Source organism: Taudactylus pleione, unplaced genomic scaffold, assembly GCF_031769625.1.
Source record: "Taudactylus pleione unplaced genomic scaffold, aTauple2 ptg000012l, whole genome shotgun sequence".
NCBI classification, from domain to species: Eukaryota; Metazoa; Chordata; class Amphibia; order Anura; family Myobatrachidae; genus Taudactylus; species Taudactylus pleione.
This window is the reverse complement of record NW_028284415.1, coordinates 12,292,503-12,309,125: the sequence shown is the minus strand read 5'-3', so window position 1 is coordinate 12,309,125 and position 16,623 is coordinate 12,292,503. Positions and strand designations below refer to the sequence as shown.

Sequence of the window (16,623 nt, the reverse complement as noted above, 5' to 3'; positions counted from 1 at the left end):
CGGGAACTACTGAAACATCTTTGATCAGGTTTGCTTCCAGCAGCAGCTACTTGTGTAATCTGGTGTGTGGAGCTTGTGACTAACAGGCTCTGGAGGACCCCAGTGCGGGAGAGGACTGAAGGGGGTGGCCACCACACTGCCTGCACGGCTCTAAGTAGGCAGACTGACTGATCTCACTGACAACCAGATGAGAGAGTCCCCATCCACATAATACTTTAATCGTCGCTTCAGTATCATTGAATAAAATTAATAATCATTCTGCAACAAAGGGTAGGCACTGCTAGTAGAACATTAAAATTAAATGTGCATACTTACATTAAAAATGATCCCGAATTAGGTCCAAACGAACCTGGCTTCCTAAGAAAGTTCCATCACGAGCAGGCAATGCTTTTGGATCCTCAGGAAGATTTGGATCTTGCAACACTGGAAGGTTATGCTGAATACATATATTGTGCAACATGCAACAGACAGTAAAAATCTCACACACTTTAACAGCAGAATACTGCAAAGTGCCTCTTGATCGATCCAAGCAACGAAAACGGCTCTTCAAAATAGCAAAAGTCTGATCGATTACACTGCGTGTGGCTAGGTGAGCCTTGTTGTACCGGCGTTCTGCTCGGCTACTAGGTCTAGATATGGGTGTAAGAAGCCAAGATCTTGAGCCGTAACCAGAATCACCTGCAAATTGAAAAATAAAACACATTTTGATAAAAAGATATAGAAAATGTAACAAAATTATAAAAATCTGTAAAAAGATTAATCACCCAACAACCATCCTCCTTGCAGTTTGGAGTCCTCAAAGTCACGGAAAACAGAAGAGTTGCAGAGTATGTAAGAGTTGTCAGTGGATCCTGGATACGCAGCAAAAACATTGAGGATTCTATAGTTGGCATCACAGACCACCTGCATGTTCATAGAGTGGAAGTGCTTTCTATTGCGACAGACCATATCCATATCATGGGTTGGCGTAAACGCAACATGTGTGCACCCTATTGCTCCCATGACATCTGGTATATTTCCAATGTCATAAAACCCTTGCTTCACCTCCTGCCACTCACTCTGATCACGTGGAAAATAAATGTAATTCTTGACGTGTTTCAGTAAGCCATGAATAACTGTGGAAAAAAATCTGCAAAATGTTGGCTGGGAAAATCCACACTCAGTCGCTACGGTAGGCTGAAAAGATCCAGAGGTCAGAAAATGCAGTGTGCTCAGCAGTTTGGTTATTCCAGGCACGGCATTACTTCTACGCGTCTTTGGCTCAAGCTCGTCTTTCACCAGTTCGTAAAGAGACAGTATGGCAACAGAAGGCAACTTATAGAGTCTTATGATGTCTTCCTCATGTAGTCCGTCCAGAGTTTGTCGAGGTCTAAAGGTACGTGGCTTGCGAATACGTCTTATCTGGCTCGGTCGCTGCTCTCTGACTTGCGAGTCTGATGACCCTTGGGCTGTAGCGATCTGTATCCGTGCTCGCATTCTCAAATACTCCAGGAAAATCTCCATAATGACCTTAGTATGATTTCAACAAATGTTAACAAATAAATGTGAAACCTAGAAAAAGGATGAACAAATATTTTAGTAAAGAAGAACATGGAAAGTAAATATAAGAGGGTGGGAAATGATGGGCTATCAAGGACAGATAGATATAAAGTGGTATATAAAACTAGCCAAGCACAAAAGAAAAGGCGTATCTTGACTTTACATGCAATCTTCTGATCACTATCACCATGTCTACAGCACAGGCAGGCATTCGAAAAAAATACGTAATCTTTTTCAAAAGGAAATACATATAGCTTATTAACTTTTATTTCTATTTAACATTTTATTTTTTATTAACTTTTTTTCCAAGAAAAACGGAACTTCCACTGCACGAGTGAACTGGCACAGCCACAGGAATATCACTCAGCAGCCTCAGTAAATTGCAGTGGTAACTGATTCTCTATTGCCCATCAGCTATATAGCAGCAGATCAGTCCTTTTAAAAGTACAAGTTAAAGGACTAAAAGCACATACACCTACCGCCGGATCGCCGGATCAAGCGATGGGATTGGAAAAGCAGACCATCGATGTTTCCCGATCCGTTGGTGGATCGGTGAAATTCTCCATGTTAAATTTCACTGATGTGCCAATCACGATCATATGTTGGATTTCACCGATCCTCCGACTTGGCATCGCAGGATTGCTGCGATCTGTGCAGAAGTATGGGGGCCTTAAAGTGTTTCTCAAACTCTGGGCCTGATTCAGACCTGGTCGTAAGCGCTGAGCGCTTGTAACCGGGTCGATGGTGGCCCAGAGCGCATGCTCACGACAGAGCCGGCTCTGTCGTGCGCATGCGCGAGCCCCGAATAGCGACGGGCAAACCGTCACTCCGGGTCTCGCACCAAAGGGGACGTGCTGTCGATGTTGAGTGACAGCACGCCCCCTTTGGTGGGCGGGCCGGGTGTGGGCTGCCCAAAAGGAGGTGTTCCCATGAGAACGCCTGTCGTTTGGGGGCGGCCCCACTGACATCACGAGTGATGTCAGTGGAGAGATTCCGGCTCTGTTAGAGCCAAAATCTCTCTGGGGCTTGCGGCAACGAGACCCTACCACAAGGGTCTCGTCGCAAGCCCGATGGTCTTGACCATCGCGACCATCTTCCTGGCCGCTCGCTATAACTGTGGGTGGTCACCCACAACTATGCGAGCGGCCAGGAGGCAGCTCTGAAAAAAAAAAAAAAAGTCCGGCCCTGATTCAGAGCGAGCGTCCGGCTCTGAATCAGGGCCTCAGTCCTCATTGAACCCTAATAGTGTGTGTTTTCAAGGTATACTCAGGAATAAATTGGCACCACTTGTAAATGTGTTAGCCAATTACCACACCTGTGCTCCAGGTATACGATCTATAAAAACATGCACTGTAAAGCTACATTTGAACGATGTACCAAATGATGCAATGACAGTCTAATTTCACTAATACCAGAATAAATTATATAGAGCGACGGTGCCGCCCACAGGGCAATGCGCTCTGTGTGACAGCACTGCTTGCACACCCCTAGAACCAAAATATTGCGTGGTCGTGCATACACACTACATGGGGTGCACCACATCATTCATTGCATCACCCCATCTGACTTGCAAAAGATGCGATGAATGACGAGTGTAAACAACGTATTGGGTGTAGTTTAATGACACAGATACACGCACGGACCAGGAGAGCCGTGCTAAATGCATCTGTGTCATTGACACAGAGCACGGACGGGATCAGTGAGACCCGTCTGTGCTGCTGCAGTAAAAAACAAAACATTGAAGTGAAATGATGAGAACAAAAGGTAACAAGGTTAATTTCACGGTTCTCACCATTGACTTCAATCGTGAGAACAGCTCACTTGCTGAGAGGCGGAAGTTCCGCCTCTCTCAGCCAATGAGCGCTTAGTGGCGGGGTTTCCATAGTGAAATCCCGCCGCTGAGCTCTCATTCGGAAGGACGGCACTACAGTCCTTATAGGACGGTACTACAGTCCTTGGGTCCGCGAAATTCGTGTTTTTAATTTGACAAGTCCGGGGATGCCTACTTTTGAAAGGGGGACCCGAACTTCGCATAGAAGGAGAGTACGGATTTTTTTTTTTTTTTACAGGTACTCTATGGATTTTCTACATGGAGAAGAGGACGCGAAGGGCTTCAGGGATACATAGGCGATAAAATGTACTGCTGTTTTTACCACATTAGAGCGTGGTTATCTTTTTCTTTTTTCCTTTGTATGTATATTGGTTTGCAACCATCATTATAACTGCTGCTTATTAAGATATTATTAGTTAATCAGCTAATTGAGAAGCTGATAGTATCTTTTGAGAATATATTTGATTTTCATTATTATTATTTGATTTTTATAATTGTGATTTTTTTTTTCCAGTGCCAAAGATTTGATTTTTTCCTTTTTTTGTTCTGTACATGTGTGAGTGCATGTATGTTTAATAAACTTATACTTTGTACGGTGTGTGTGTCCTGTGTTTATTTTAATAATGCTTTTGCTGTGCAACTACAGATACCAGCGGGCTCGTATTGCCCCGCATGCTGGTACTTGTGGTTCTCCAAGTACCGACATGCGGGGGAAACTTGCTGGGACCTGCAATTCCACAGCAAAAGACAATATATTTACTTTAATGAAATGCACTACACTACCCTGGGGCGGTGGGTGCCGGGTTGTCTCGGACTATCAGCCTAGGCCTGGGGTGCCCTGGAGGGGCTCCCCAGGAATCCCCGGCCTGGGCTGACTAGCATCAGGGTTAATGCTTCGGCTGGGGGGCTCCCCTGGCTGTGGCATTAGCCCCCCGCTAGAAAAAGTACGGTGCTGGTTCTGAATAATACAGGGGGACCCTACTCATTTTTTTCCCCCTGTATTTCCAGGACCGGATCAGAACCCAGTGCTGGTTGCGCAAAATACGGGGGACCCCTACGTAGTTAGTCCCCCCGTATTTTGGCAACCAGGGCTGGTTCTGACTAGCCCGATGCTGGTTGTGCTTAAATACAGGAAATACAGGGAACCCCTATGTCGTTTGTCCCCTGTATTTAAGCACAACCAGCATTGGGTCACTAAGGGGAGGGGGGAACCATTTTTCTTTTTACCGCTGCAGCACAAACAGGTCTCTCTGATTCCGTCCGTGCTCTGTGTCAATGACACAGCTGCATGTAGCATGGATCTCCGGGTCCGTGCGTGCGTCATTGAGATACACAGCAGCACAGAAGGGTCTCTCACTGATCCTGTCCGTGCTCTGTGTTAATGACACAGATGCATATAGTACAGATCTCCCTGGTCTGTGCTACACGCATCTCTCATATCGCCCACATGATCTAATGAATATGCAAATCATTAGATCGTGCACGATAGAACATCGTGCAGCTTTTGCTGCACATCGTTCACTTCAGCTGCCGAAGGGAGTTCAAGGGCAATTGCATACGACATCGAATCGGTTGCAAATCGCACCGTGTATGGGCACCTTTACTGAGGTGCTAGGCTTCCCTCAAGCACTTTACTCGCTGTGAATAGATGCCGTGCACATGTGCACGGCATCTATTCACCCAGCGGAGATGGATCACCTACAGCTTGGCCCGTGGGTGGGAAAGGCACAGGACAGGCTGTTGTAGTGAGACGCCCCACTAAAACAGCCTAGTGGGAACACTACTTGAGCACAGATGGGCAGCACAGACGGTGTAATGGTTAGCATTACTGCCTCACATCACAGAGGTTGTGGGTTCGATTCCCACCATGGCCCTACCTGTGTGGAGTTTGTATATTCTCCCTGTGCTTTAGTGGGTTTCCTCTGGGTGCTCCAGTTTGCCCCCACACTCCAAAAATATACTGGCAGGTTAATTGGCCTCTCAACAAAAAATTAACCCTAGTGTGTATGCATATGGTAAGGAACATAGATTGTAAGCTCCCACTGGGGCAGGAATTGATGTGAATGGCCAAATATTCTCTGTAAAGCGCTGCAGAGTATATGCTTGCGCTATAATAATAATAATAATTAGCACCTCAGTCAATTTGATTTAACCATCTGGGCTCAAGCATGGATATCCTTAAAACATGGACTGTAATAGCAGAGTCAAAAGTATTGTAAACTGTAATAAATTGAATAAAGCCACGCTGTTCAAAATAAATGAACGGAACCTGCAGATCCTTTATAAGCACTCCTATCCCAATAGCAGCATCTCCAGCACCAGATATTACATTAATATTGCACTGTGGGATAGGACACACTGCTGTGTGCAATGGGCCTGATTCAGACCCACTCGCGAGCGGCTGTCCGCTCGCAAGTGGGTCGATGTTATGCACTGAGCATGCGCACGACGGAGGGAGCTCCGTCGTGCGCATGCGCCAGACGCGACGAGCGAAGGAAAGTCCTTCGCTCGTTGTGTCCGATCAAAGGGGGCGTGCTGTCAATGTTGATTGACAGCACGCCCCCTTTGGTGGGCGTGCCGGGGGCGTGCCTCCCTGCCGGGGGCGTTCCCACGGGAACGCCTCCCGTCTGAAGCCGGCCCACTGACATCACTAGTGATGTCAGTGGGAGTGATTTTGGCTCTGATAGAGCCAAAATCACTCCGGAGCTTGCGGTTGAAAACCTCAACCGCAGGCTCCGGCTCACAATTTCGATGGTCGCGATGGTCTCGACCATCGCGTCCATCAAAAAGCACGCTCGTATAGCCTGTGGGTGGTGACCCACCGCTATACGAGCGTCCAGGAGGACGCTCCATGAAAATGGAGCCCGGCCCTCATTCAGAGCGTGCGCTCTGCTCAGAGCGTACGGCTCTGAATGAGGGCCAATGTACGGCTGAAAAAGGAGACTGCTTAGACGCCACACCAGAGCCTCTATATATAATTGTAAGAGAAGTCTATATAAAATAATGCTTCTAAGTGTATTTTTACATTAAAAAACATCCGAGTGTCACAAGGTACATACACTAGCAGTCTACAGCCCAGATTGGTTTGTGAAATCCAACATGTTAGACATCCTGACTTGGCGATTGCGATCACTTTTTGATCACGATTATCAATTGGTAGAGCAATTTATTGGGACAATCATCACCAAAATTGCCCTAATCCATTGGAGATGTATTGAGGCGTTTACACCCCACCATACTATCCTACACTAAACCAACCACGCAATCCTGCGCTAAACCACATCACACAGTCCTGCACTACAACACACCACGCATTCCTGCACTAGTCCACATCACGCTATCCAGCGCTAAGCCACACCACGCTATCCAGCACTAAGCCACACCACGCTATCCAACACTAAGCCACACCACGATATCCAGCGCTAAGCCACATCACGCTATCCAGCGCTAAGCCACATCACGCTATCCAGCGCTAAGCCACACCACGCTATCCAGCGCTAAACCACATCACGCTATCCAGAGCTAAACCACATCACGCTATCCAGCGCTAATCCACATGACGCTAATCCACATCACGCTATCCAGCGCTAATCCACATCACACCATGCTATCCAGCACTGCACTACACCATGCTATCCTCCACTACACCAAACCACATCATGCTATCCAGCACTACACCACACTATACTGCATCCCACTCTCTACATCACACTATGGCATATGCTGTAGTGCAATACACCATATAACACACTACACTACTAATAGTAGTAGTCTACTATACTGACCTATTGTCTCAATGTTTCCCTGGCTGCGAAGGCCGGCGACTCTGTCCCACTCACGTAGAACAGAACTACTCAGTGACCGGAAGTCAAGGTGGAGCCAGGAAGAGGCGTCTCCCTGTCAGGGGCGGGGCAAAGAACTAAAGTCTCCAAGTGGCTGAAAGTTAAACTCTTCGTCGCTTGATAAATGATCACATTTCGCGCCGTCTCCGTGACGCAGCTGCACGTGGTGCTGAGATAACAGCGGGTGACGGATGCTGCTGCATGGATCTCATGTCACCGCGGGCTCTCTGCCCAAAGAAAGATACACACTGACAGGTTTGCTATCTGATTTTGATGGAATGGTCTGGGTCATGTCTTTAATGCCGGGGTCCGGTAATGTCAAAGTAGTCCGTGAGACGGCAAACCCACGGCTTATACAGTCCCTCAGCCATAGCCAGGAACGGGTAGTGACTGGAGGAGTATGTGAGTGTAAAGGTTGGTGGGCAGGAGGGGTGGTATGTAAAAGAAAAGGGGCATGTTTGGGAAAACTAGTGGGGTAATACTTCTGCACTGAGTCAGTGCCCCAAAAAAGGTTTCTTCTTTCCATCCCACCTCTTTGGGAGGAACCCTCTCACTAGAATTTAAATATGTCGGCATATACCATGTTGCCATCCTCAGAATGTTGACATGTTCACAATGTCAACATCTGACTGAAATGTTGATAGGTTTAGAATACTCAACGGAAACGCTTCTCATCAGACATCTGCACTGGAACTGCTTGTCACATAACAGGACCAGGTAGACTTCGCTCCAGACACTGGGACCAGGTAAGTGACCATCAGGGACGTTATGTAGACATTCTAACATGTCATGCGTGCAGACATGATTAATGTTGACATGGTCGACAACCCCCATTGGCGTTATTGGGTATATGCTCGAGCGGAGGGGAGGTGTGCAGCAGTGCTGCACAGGACTGTGTTGGGTGCAGAGAAGCCTAGCGCCGGCCCTGGTTGCCAGACACAAATACTGCTGTCTGCACTGCTAGGGAAGGACTGTGGGATGTCCGACTCCTTGTGTTCCCTGTGGACCAGCCAGTGAGGTGCTTCAGGAGGACGCGACAGACTGTCACTGATCTACAGAAGAAAACAGACACTAAAGAAGTTTCTGAATGCAGCTGAGCAATGGACAATGGCGCTGCCATCTGTAGGGGTGACAAGTGAGCCGTGCTCTGAGTAAAGGCGGGTATCCACTACTAGATATACAAACGAGAGCACGATTACGACTTTGCAATTATGCTCTCGTTTGTATATCTAGTGATGTGCCTAGATGGAACGTTCACTCGTTCAGTCTAGGCAGCATGAGATCAAGACATGGACACCTCTGCAACACACAGGAAGGGAAACAAACAGTCACAGCCTGATGATGCTGGACACTGACATGTTGTGAGTGTCCGGTGTCATCAGGCTGTGACTGTTTGTTTCCTTTCCTGTGTATTGCAGAGAGGTCCGGCGGCAGCAAGAAGAGAACAGTAGGTGCTCTCTATTGCTCCCCGTACATGCTGAACCTGATGGGATCGTCAGGTTGACCAGCATGTACGGGCGAAGATAGATGGCAAAAACGACCAGCGGGCACGCGCATTTGCATGCCCAATTTGCGGGCGATTGCAAGATAATGACGTCGTTATCGTGCAATCTCCTGCCAATATCGCCTAGTGGATACCCCCTGCAGAGATCATCTTGTCAGGCAGGTCTGGCCCCAGGGGGTACCATGCAACAAGGTAGAGTGTCATCCACTAATCCCAACCCAGGCTCTGGACTAGGGCACTATAAAACCAAAATGCCCTATAGGCGCAGGTGTGTTTGTTAACAATGTGCATTAAAGGCAGGCCTGGCCAACCAATGGCTCTCCAGCTGTTGTGAAACTACACATCCCAGCATGCCCTGCCACAGTTTTAACATCCCCCTAATGGCAAAACTGAAGCAGTGTGCATGCTGGGACTTGTAGTTTTACAATAGCTGGAGTGCCACAGGTTGGCCATTCCTGATCTAAGGGATAGTTGGTCCCTAATATAAAACACTTCTTGCACAAGGTGCTAGTAGACCTTGTGCCAGCCCTGTTCGCACTCCATAGAGGTAGATCTATTTCCTAGATTATGCCAATCTTCTTATCACGTGCTCTAAATTTGCACATTGATTGAGCAACTTCCAATACTGGATTACTGTCAGTTCCTACATGAACTGGGTCAGAAATGTATAATATACATTGCACGCTTCACAACATTATAATTTTCATAATTAGCACTCTGCGAGACTTTAGGTATGCTTTAGGAATTTAGGTATGGTTCCATCATAATACGGATCTAGTCCTGTCCGAACAGTGATGTAGCTTTGTGACAATGGGAACTGATACCGCTGGATGTTATACCGACGCCGGAAAGCTGAACAGCAGGATCCCGACTAAGGTAAGTTTCTAACTATCCCTAACCCTCTCCCCCCCTCCCCCCCCCCCCCCCCCCCCCCCAACCATCCCTTAGGGTTGCCTAACCTCCCAAAGAAAGCCTGACCCTAACCTCCTCCTGAAGAGCCTAAGCCTAACCCGCCCCCCCATCCCACAGCCTAAACCTAACCCTCGAGTGGGGGGGGGGGGGGGTGCCTAACCTTAACCTCTCCGTGTGGGTGCCTAACCCTCCCTTCCCCTAGCCTAAACCTAATGGGGGGGTGCCTAACCCTAAATCCCCCCCCCCCCCCCCCAGGAGCACCTAACCCTTCTACCCTCCCCTGCGCGGCCGTCCGCGCCCGACTTAACCTTCGTTTGGTATGCTGGACTCCCGGCATAGGAATAATGACAGGCGTCGAGATTTCGACGCCTGCCATTAGTCCCCTGCCGGGATTTGACAGTAGGGAAGCCGGCGGCATTTCGACCGCCGGCTTCTTGACTGCATCCCTTCTAAACTGCTGAGCAGCTCTAACACCTGCCTTCTGCACCTGAATACACTCTTGCTGTGAGCAGGCACACCTTCCAACATTCGGCACATTAGTCCTGGTTGTTGAGTTGAAATGACAGCGTGGCTCATTATTCTTTGGACTCCCGGAGGAAACCGTGTCGGTGGTGTTATCCCTCAAGGTGGACTTTCATATCCGGAACCAGGCCCACATTATCCCTTTAGTCTTCTGGGACTGGGGACTAACATCCGCTTGAAGTCTGTTGCTCATTTGACCAGTGGAGATCTGTTACATGTTTTATTTGTCCTCGATCCTGTAAGTGTAATCTGTGATTAAATTTGTTAAATTTTAAAGGAATTTGCACTATCTTTCTCCTATTTTTTATGTGTCTTCCAATGCCCTAATTGGTTGTATTGAGTAAATAAGAGCTGGAAGGCACACTTATATTACAGAAACGCATCATTAGGAACGGAAGGAGGAGTTTGGAGGAAATCTGAAGTGTACCCTGTATGAGTATAGTGGATACATGCAAATCCAGGATTAACTGTAATGTTTTAGGGTGATTATTTGTGTTTTCATTAATAGATGTGATACACACCCTGGTGATTATCTATGAGTAACATGTCACTTTGAGAGCGCTTTTTACTGGTACATTTCTTCTATTGTTGAAATGACAGGACGACTCCCAGGATCAAGGCTGTCCTGTCTAAATTTGAGCAGTTCGATACTCATCTCCTCAGTCCTTCACCAACATTATTGCAAATGCTACCGTCCTGGAGCAATAGACATAATCTGCATATTAAACAGAAAGTTTATATAATACTATCCTCTATCTCTGGTGGCAGTTCAATTAGCTGTGGGACTTACTGCTAGGATTTAGCTCCTGGGTTAAGTGCTCTGAGCTATTTTAGTGTTCATGCTAGGCTGTTTTAGCGGGGCATCACGCCCTGCCCGATTTCAAAAGGGCAGAATGCACCCTGCCCTTTTGGTGGCGCTCCTCTAAAACAACATGCCAGGAGCTGTCCCCACCCGTGGGTGGAAAAAATAGCGATGTAGCGTTTGGGAGCAGCCTGGCATGTGATTAAAAGGGTGCGTCTTATCAACATGCCCCCTTATCTCATGACTACACCCAGGGGTGTATTTATAATGGGTGCAGGGTGTACGGTGCACACGGGCCCCTGGGTCCACGGGGGGCCTGCATCCATATTATACAACGGTTGTCCAAAAAGTAATGCCTAAATGCTCATAACTCTGAAATAATACACAACATTTATTTGACACTTTGTCAGTTTTTACTTTAATATATCTGCTAGCTATATATGTATTATTGTTTAGGTAGTCCAAGAAATACCATGGAATCCAAGATGAAACAAAGAGCCGTAATTTTTTTTCTGGAAAAAGAAGGCTGCAGTGCTACAGAAATCCACAGAAGACTGAAAAAAGTGTATGGTGAGCGTACAAATGACTATAGCAATGTCAGAAGGTGGATGAAGCATTTTCTATTGGAAGAATCGTCCGTGTGCGACAAACCTCGTGGTGGCAGACCATCAACTGCAGTGACAGCAGAGAACTGACACCATGATGCCATAATTCAGAAAGACCATTGTGTGACCATCAGAGATGTCAGTGATGAACTTGAATGTAGCCATGGCCCTGTATAAACACTAATCAATGATTTGGGATATCGTAAAAAGTGTGTGCTAAATTGGTTCCACAGCATTAAACAGGGAATCATAAGGCCCTGAGGGTGGGAGTGTGCAATGACCTTTTGATCAACTTACATTTATTTACCTCTCTGGAATCCCACATCGGCTCTGCTGTCAGCGCTGTAAAAACACCTTGAAAATGGCTGCTGCGGCCATTTTTCTGTCAATATGCGCAGTACAGGGAAAATGGCCGCCGCGGCCATTTTCCCTCTGTTCTGCCCATGCGCTATAGACTCTGAGCGCAGTCTAGTGTGGCGCTGCGCTCAGTGTGCTGCCGGCCGGCGGACTGAAAGGAGGGGGCCCTGTGACGGAGACTGCACATGGCCCCCTCCTCTCTAGGAACGCCCCTGACTATGCCCCTTTTCGGGCATGCGTGGTCTGACTCCCTGCCCCACACTTGACTTGGAGTGAACGTTACATTCAATTCCCACGGTAAGCCAGTGACGAAAGTGTAGGTCCCAGGTTAAGTGTCTGAAACTATGGAATTACCACCTCTCGGTAATATCATGACTAGCCCTGGAAGCCCTAGTTAGCATGGATTTCTGCTTGCACAAGAGGGCACGAGCAGAAATCTGCGTCTACTTGACAAGGGGACAGAACATCTGGTATAAGTATGTGTGAATGGGTAGGTGTGTGTAATAAACATACTGGACACCGTGTGTGCGTGTGTGTGTTTTGTCTTTTTTTAACTATTTTACAGTGAAATTACAGGAGCCGCATGTCTGCTGGCACTTGTAGTTCCACAAGTGCAAAATGGCAGGCATGCTGGCACTTGTAGTTCCACTGTAAAGTACAATAGTGTTACATTATTTGGCCCCCCTATTACCCCCATACCCACCGCTCCAGCGGTATGGGGATGAGCCCCAGGCTTCAGCGTAAGCCTGTGGTGATCGGGAGAGGGGGGACCCCCAACTCCCCCGAGATAACCGGCTTGCGCTGACTGACTTGGGGTGTAATGCTTTGGACCTGGTGATTGGGTCTCCGGGCTGTGGCATTACACCCCAGTCGGTTGGGTCTGGTGCTGTCCTTAAATATAGGGGGTACCACACGTCGTTTTTGCCCCCTATATTTAAAACCAGCGCTAGTCCCTGCAGCCTGGTGTTGGTTTCTAAAATACGGTGGTTCCCTACACATTTTGTTCCCCGTATTTTTAGAAACCACCACTAGCTGCAAGCCTGGGGCTGGTTTGGCTTTTGGGGGGGGACCTTATGTCATTTTTTTTTTTAATATAAATTTTTACATTTTTTTTTACAGGTTAACAAAACCGGGAATTTTTGGGAAATATTCTAGGGACCCCCCTAAAGATGTCTAGACATGGGGATCACTATGGGTACCCCCATTTTTAACTCCTGAAGGAAGTCTGGGTTTCTAATAGCCGTGGCAAGTGCATAAATGCGACTTTGAAGAAAGTGATGCAGACGAGCATTTAGATTTTTTTTTTTTGAAAAAATAACTATGCCCAGCAAATTTGGGGGTACTTGAAAATGGGGGTCAGCATATTTAAAGTTGCTAAAGTGACTTGAAAAAATTGTGAAAAACCCACCTGCCGCAAGCAGCTGCAATGAAAAAAAAACACCTGGGGCATACTTGGGGACCCCCCTCCAGAGTCAAGTTCGCAATTTTTAAACTTTGTCCCCCAACATTTTTTTTTTTTGTCCCCCAAATTCAAAAGTGCTTTTTTTTTTTTTTTATTTATTTTTTTAACACAGATCATTTCAAGGGGTCATTCTGAAGGGTGCAGGCTATTTTTTTTTTTTATTTTTTTTAGGCCTGCACCCCTAAACCCCAAATCTGCACTTTTTTTTGCCACCTATTCAGTGGTGAAAAGTTATCCCCGTTTTTTTTCAAAGACTTTTCGAACCTGTGAAAAGTCTTTGAAATTGAATATGGTGTAAAACCAAAACCAGCGAAAATGACGTCAGTGCGAAATTATCGCAAATTTTTCGCTCCATATTGAATACCCCTGTATTTATGATGCAGTGAAAATCCCTTTCTCGGGCTGTCTTGATGTAGCGTTACCCATACCTGGCAATGGGGGTGATACAAGCCAGAGGATGATGTGCACGTTTTAATTTATTAAAGGTGTTTTTTAAAACCCAATATAACTGTATTATTATGTTTATTGATAAGGTCTTATTTTCAAAGTCAGGGAAGCCATGTATAGTATGCAGAAATACAGAGCATGCTGTTTACACTGATGAACCTGACCAGCAGCAAAGTATTAAGTAGTATTAATGCTCTCATTAGCACAAACCAGACTGCAGTTTGCACTACTATCAGTAGATGGCGTGGCAGACTTCTATTTTTAAAAGGAAAATAGGTGCTCCAACAAATTAAATGTGATTATATAAAGGAATCAAACCCCATATACATAGGTATACTGACTAAAATATCATTGCTTTGTATACACTGGTGAACTCTTCAGTGTCTCCTTTCTTAATACACCTAAGGACCTTATTTAGACTTTATTTAAACGTAAGTTGCAGATTTTTTGGGGTGAAGGTTGCTTTCTTTAAAAAAAAACTTAGGGGTATACTTACTAAAGTGTGGGTTTTCAGAAGTCGATGTGTTGCCCATAGCATTCAATCATATTCTAGCTATTATCTTCTAAAAGGTCCTAGTTAAATATTAAGAAGAATCTGATTGGTTGCTATGGGCAACATCTCCACTTCTAAAAAGCCACACTTTAGTAAATATACCCCTTATTGTCTAAACTTTCTAATATACTACGAAACAATATTCATGTGATTTCAGTCAATTCATTAAAACAAATTATTTACTGAAAAATTTTCCCCTTCAACACAAATATACTTATTCAGCATTATTGTTGGATACCACTTCTAATTGGCCTGGGACTTTAGGAACGAGTAGTGCTATTATGCGGACAAAAGACCTGATTCAGCACATTCATTGGGAAATGGAGGCGTTCCACCGAAGCAGACTCTGCACTGCTGAATAAGGCCCAAAGATGGATGGAAACAAAAAAATTAACTAACATGGATCAAGAACTCAATACTGACTCTACATTTGAGCATTGCTGTGGCCACTTTGACTCTAAAGCAGCGTACACACTTGGCGATATTAATGACGATTGAATGATTACGACATGGTAATCATTCAATTGCTCACTAATTATGCACAAATCATGCTCTATTACGTTGGAAACGACCAGCGATGCGCGCTCCCGCTAGTCATTTCCGACATCTATCATTGCCTGAACATGCCGGTCAATTTGCCGATAATGACAGATTGACCATGTTCAGGGATGAGGGAGGGTGCCTACACTGAACAATCTCATTCAGTGTAGGGACTACAGGGGATCAGGAATATCTGTACGATTCCAGTGTCGTAATCGTACTGTCTTTCCTACTCTCCAAGTGTGTACGCTGCTTTAGCGATATATTTACCAAAGTGTGGGTTTTTAGAGGTGAAGTTGTTGTCCATAGCAGCCAATCAGATTCTAGCTATTATCTTCTAGAAGGTGCTAGAGAAATATTACAAAATTATTGCTAAAATGTCTCATCACATTCCCCAAAAGTGTAACAATGATATAATATATTTATGCAGCTTAGAAAGTAAATGCATATTTATCTAGCACCTCCTAGAAGATAATAGCTAGAACCTGATTGGTTGCTATGGGCAACACCTCCACTTGTAAAAACCTGTACTTTAGTAAATATACCACTAATAGTCCATTCTGACTGGTTAGCTTACAGCTGCTACTTCCTATTCATTATAAAGCAACATTTTAATTATATTTTACAATACAGTGTATATATTTTGCAGAAGTAAATTCAACAAGTTTGGCCTCGTAAAATGAAATGTATAAGTAAGCCCACATTTTTAAATGTTTTATGTTTGGTGATAGCACTTGAGTGTTATATGGCTGGATGCCTATTTGGTCACGAGTGCACATGCTTACGGCAGATCAGAGATCCCAGCACCTCCACCGGCGTCATCTGCATTTTGGGGTGGAGCTTGGTTGCCGTGATTACTAACAATGATGCAGGCCGGGAGCCCGTGGGACACAATGGTCACGGCGGTGTGACTTCACTCCTCCCAGGGACAGCGTCCAGACGGAGCACAAGGGTGAGTGTGTTTGTTATAAAAATCGTGTTTTTTTGTATTATGCAACTGAGACTTGAGAAAGATCTCAATAAAGAGATTGAAACTGCGTATCAATGAGTCCATTCCTTTCTATAAGGAGTCCTATGAGTGATTCCTATCTTGTGGTGTATGGATTGGGAATCTCCCGGGGAAGGTAATATACAGGAATTGTGGAGTGCCAGTTTTTTGGAGTTCATACTGTAATTGTATATCAATATAATCTCTCTAATAAGCTAGAAAGTGTTATGCATGGCCAGAGTTTTGGACCTAGCTCCACCAAATTTGGCATGGTGGTATAGTTTGACCAGGATTAGGTTTTTGCCTAGGTTTGAACTTCGTCAGGGCCACACAGAATCGCTAAAAAATAGGGCCACTCTTAAATTACACAGGTTCCAGGGCTGGCTCCAGTGGAAATTAGCAGTCTGTCAAAAACCTGTGAGATTGCAACAAAAAATATCCTTTTCACCTCTAGCAAACTTGATGACTCAAGCAAGTTCATATTTAATCCAGAGCCTCTGTTTGCAAGGGCGTAACCAGGGGCATAGAGAGCCACCCCAGGGAAGGGGGCGTGGCCTAATTGCAGGATTGCCCCCCCCCCCTAGAAAAACAAAAACATTTTGCATCGCTGTGCACTGGGGGAGCACTGTAAAACCCTAAGCTCAGTGCAAATCCAGGGGGGGCATGATCAGTGTGATTTCCCCCCCCCCCCCCCACCTCAGGCAGAGGAGACTGCTGCT

At 45.9% G+C, this 16,623-nt stretch overlaps 1 long non-coding RNA gene across 1 annotated transcript; it reads left to right on the top strand.

Moving 5' to 3' along the window:
* Positions 1-7,360: 7,360 nt before the first annotated feature.
* On the top strand, positions 7,361-12,436 carry LOC148542472 (uncharacterized). The gene is made up of 2 exons (XR_015877788.1): positions 7,361-7,467; positions 11,409-12,436. It is a non-coding gene; the product is annotated as an uncharacterized LOC148542472 (long non-coding RNA).
* The last annotated feature ends 4,187 nt before the right edge of the window (positions 12,437-16,623 follow it).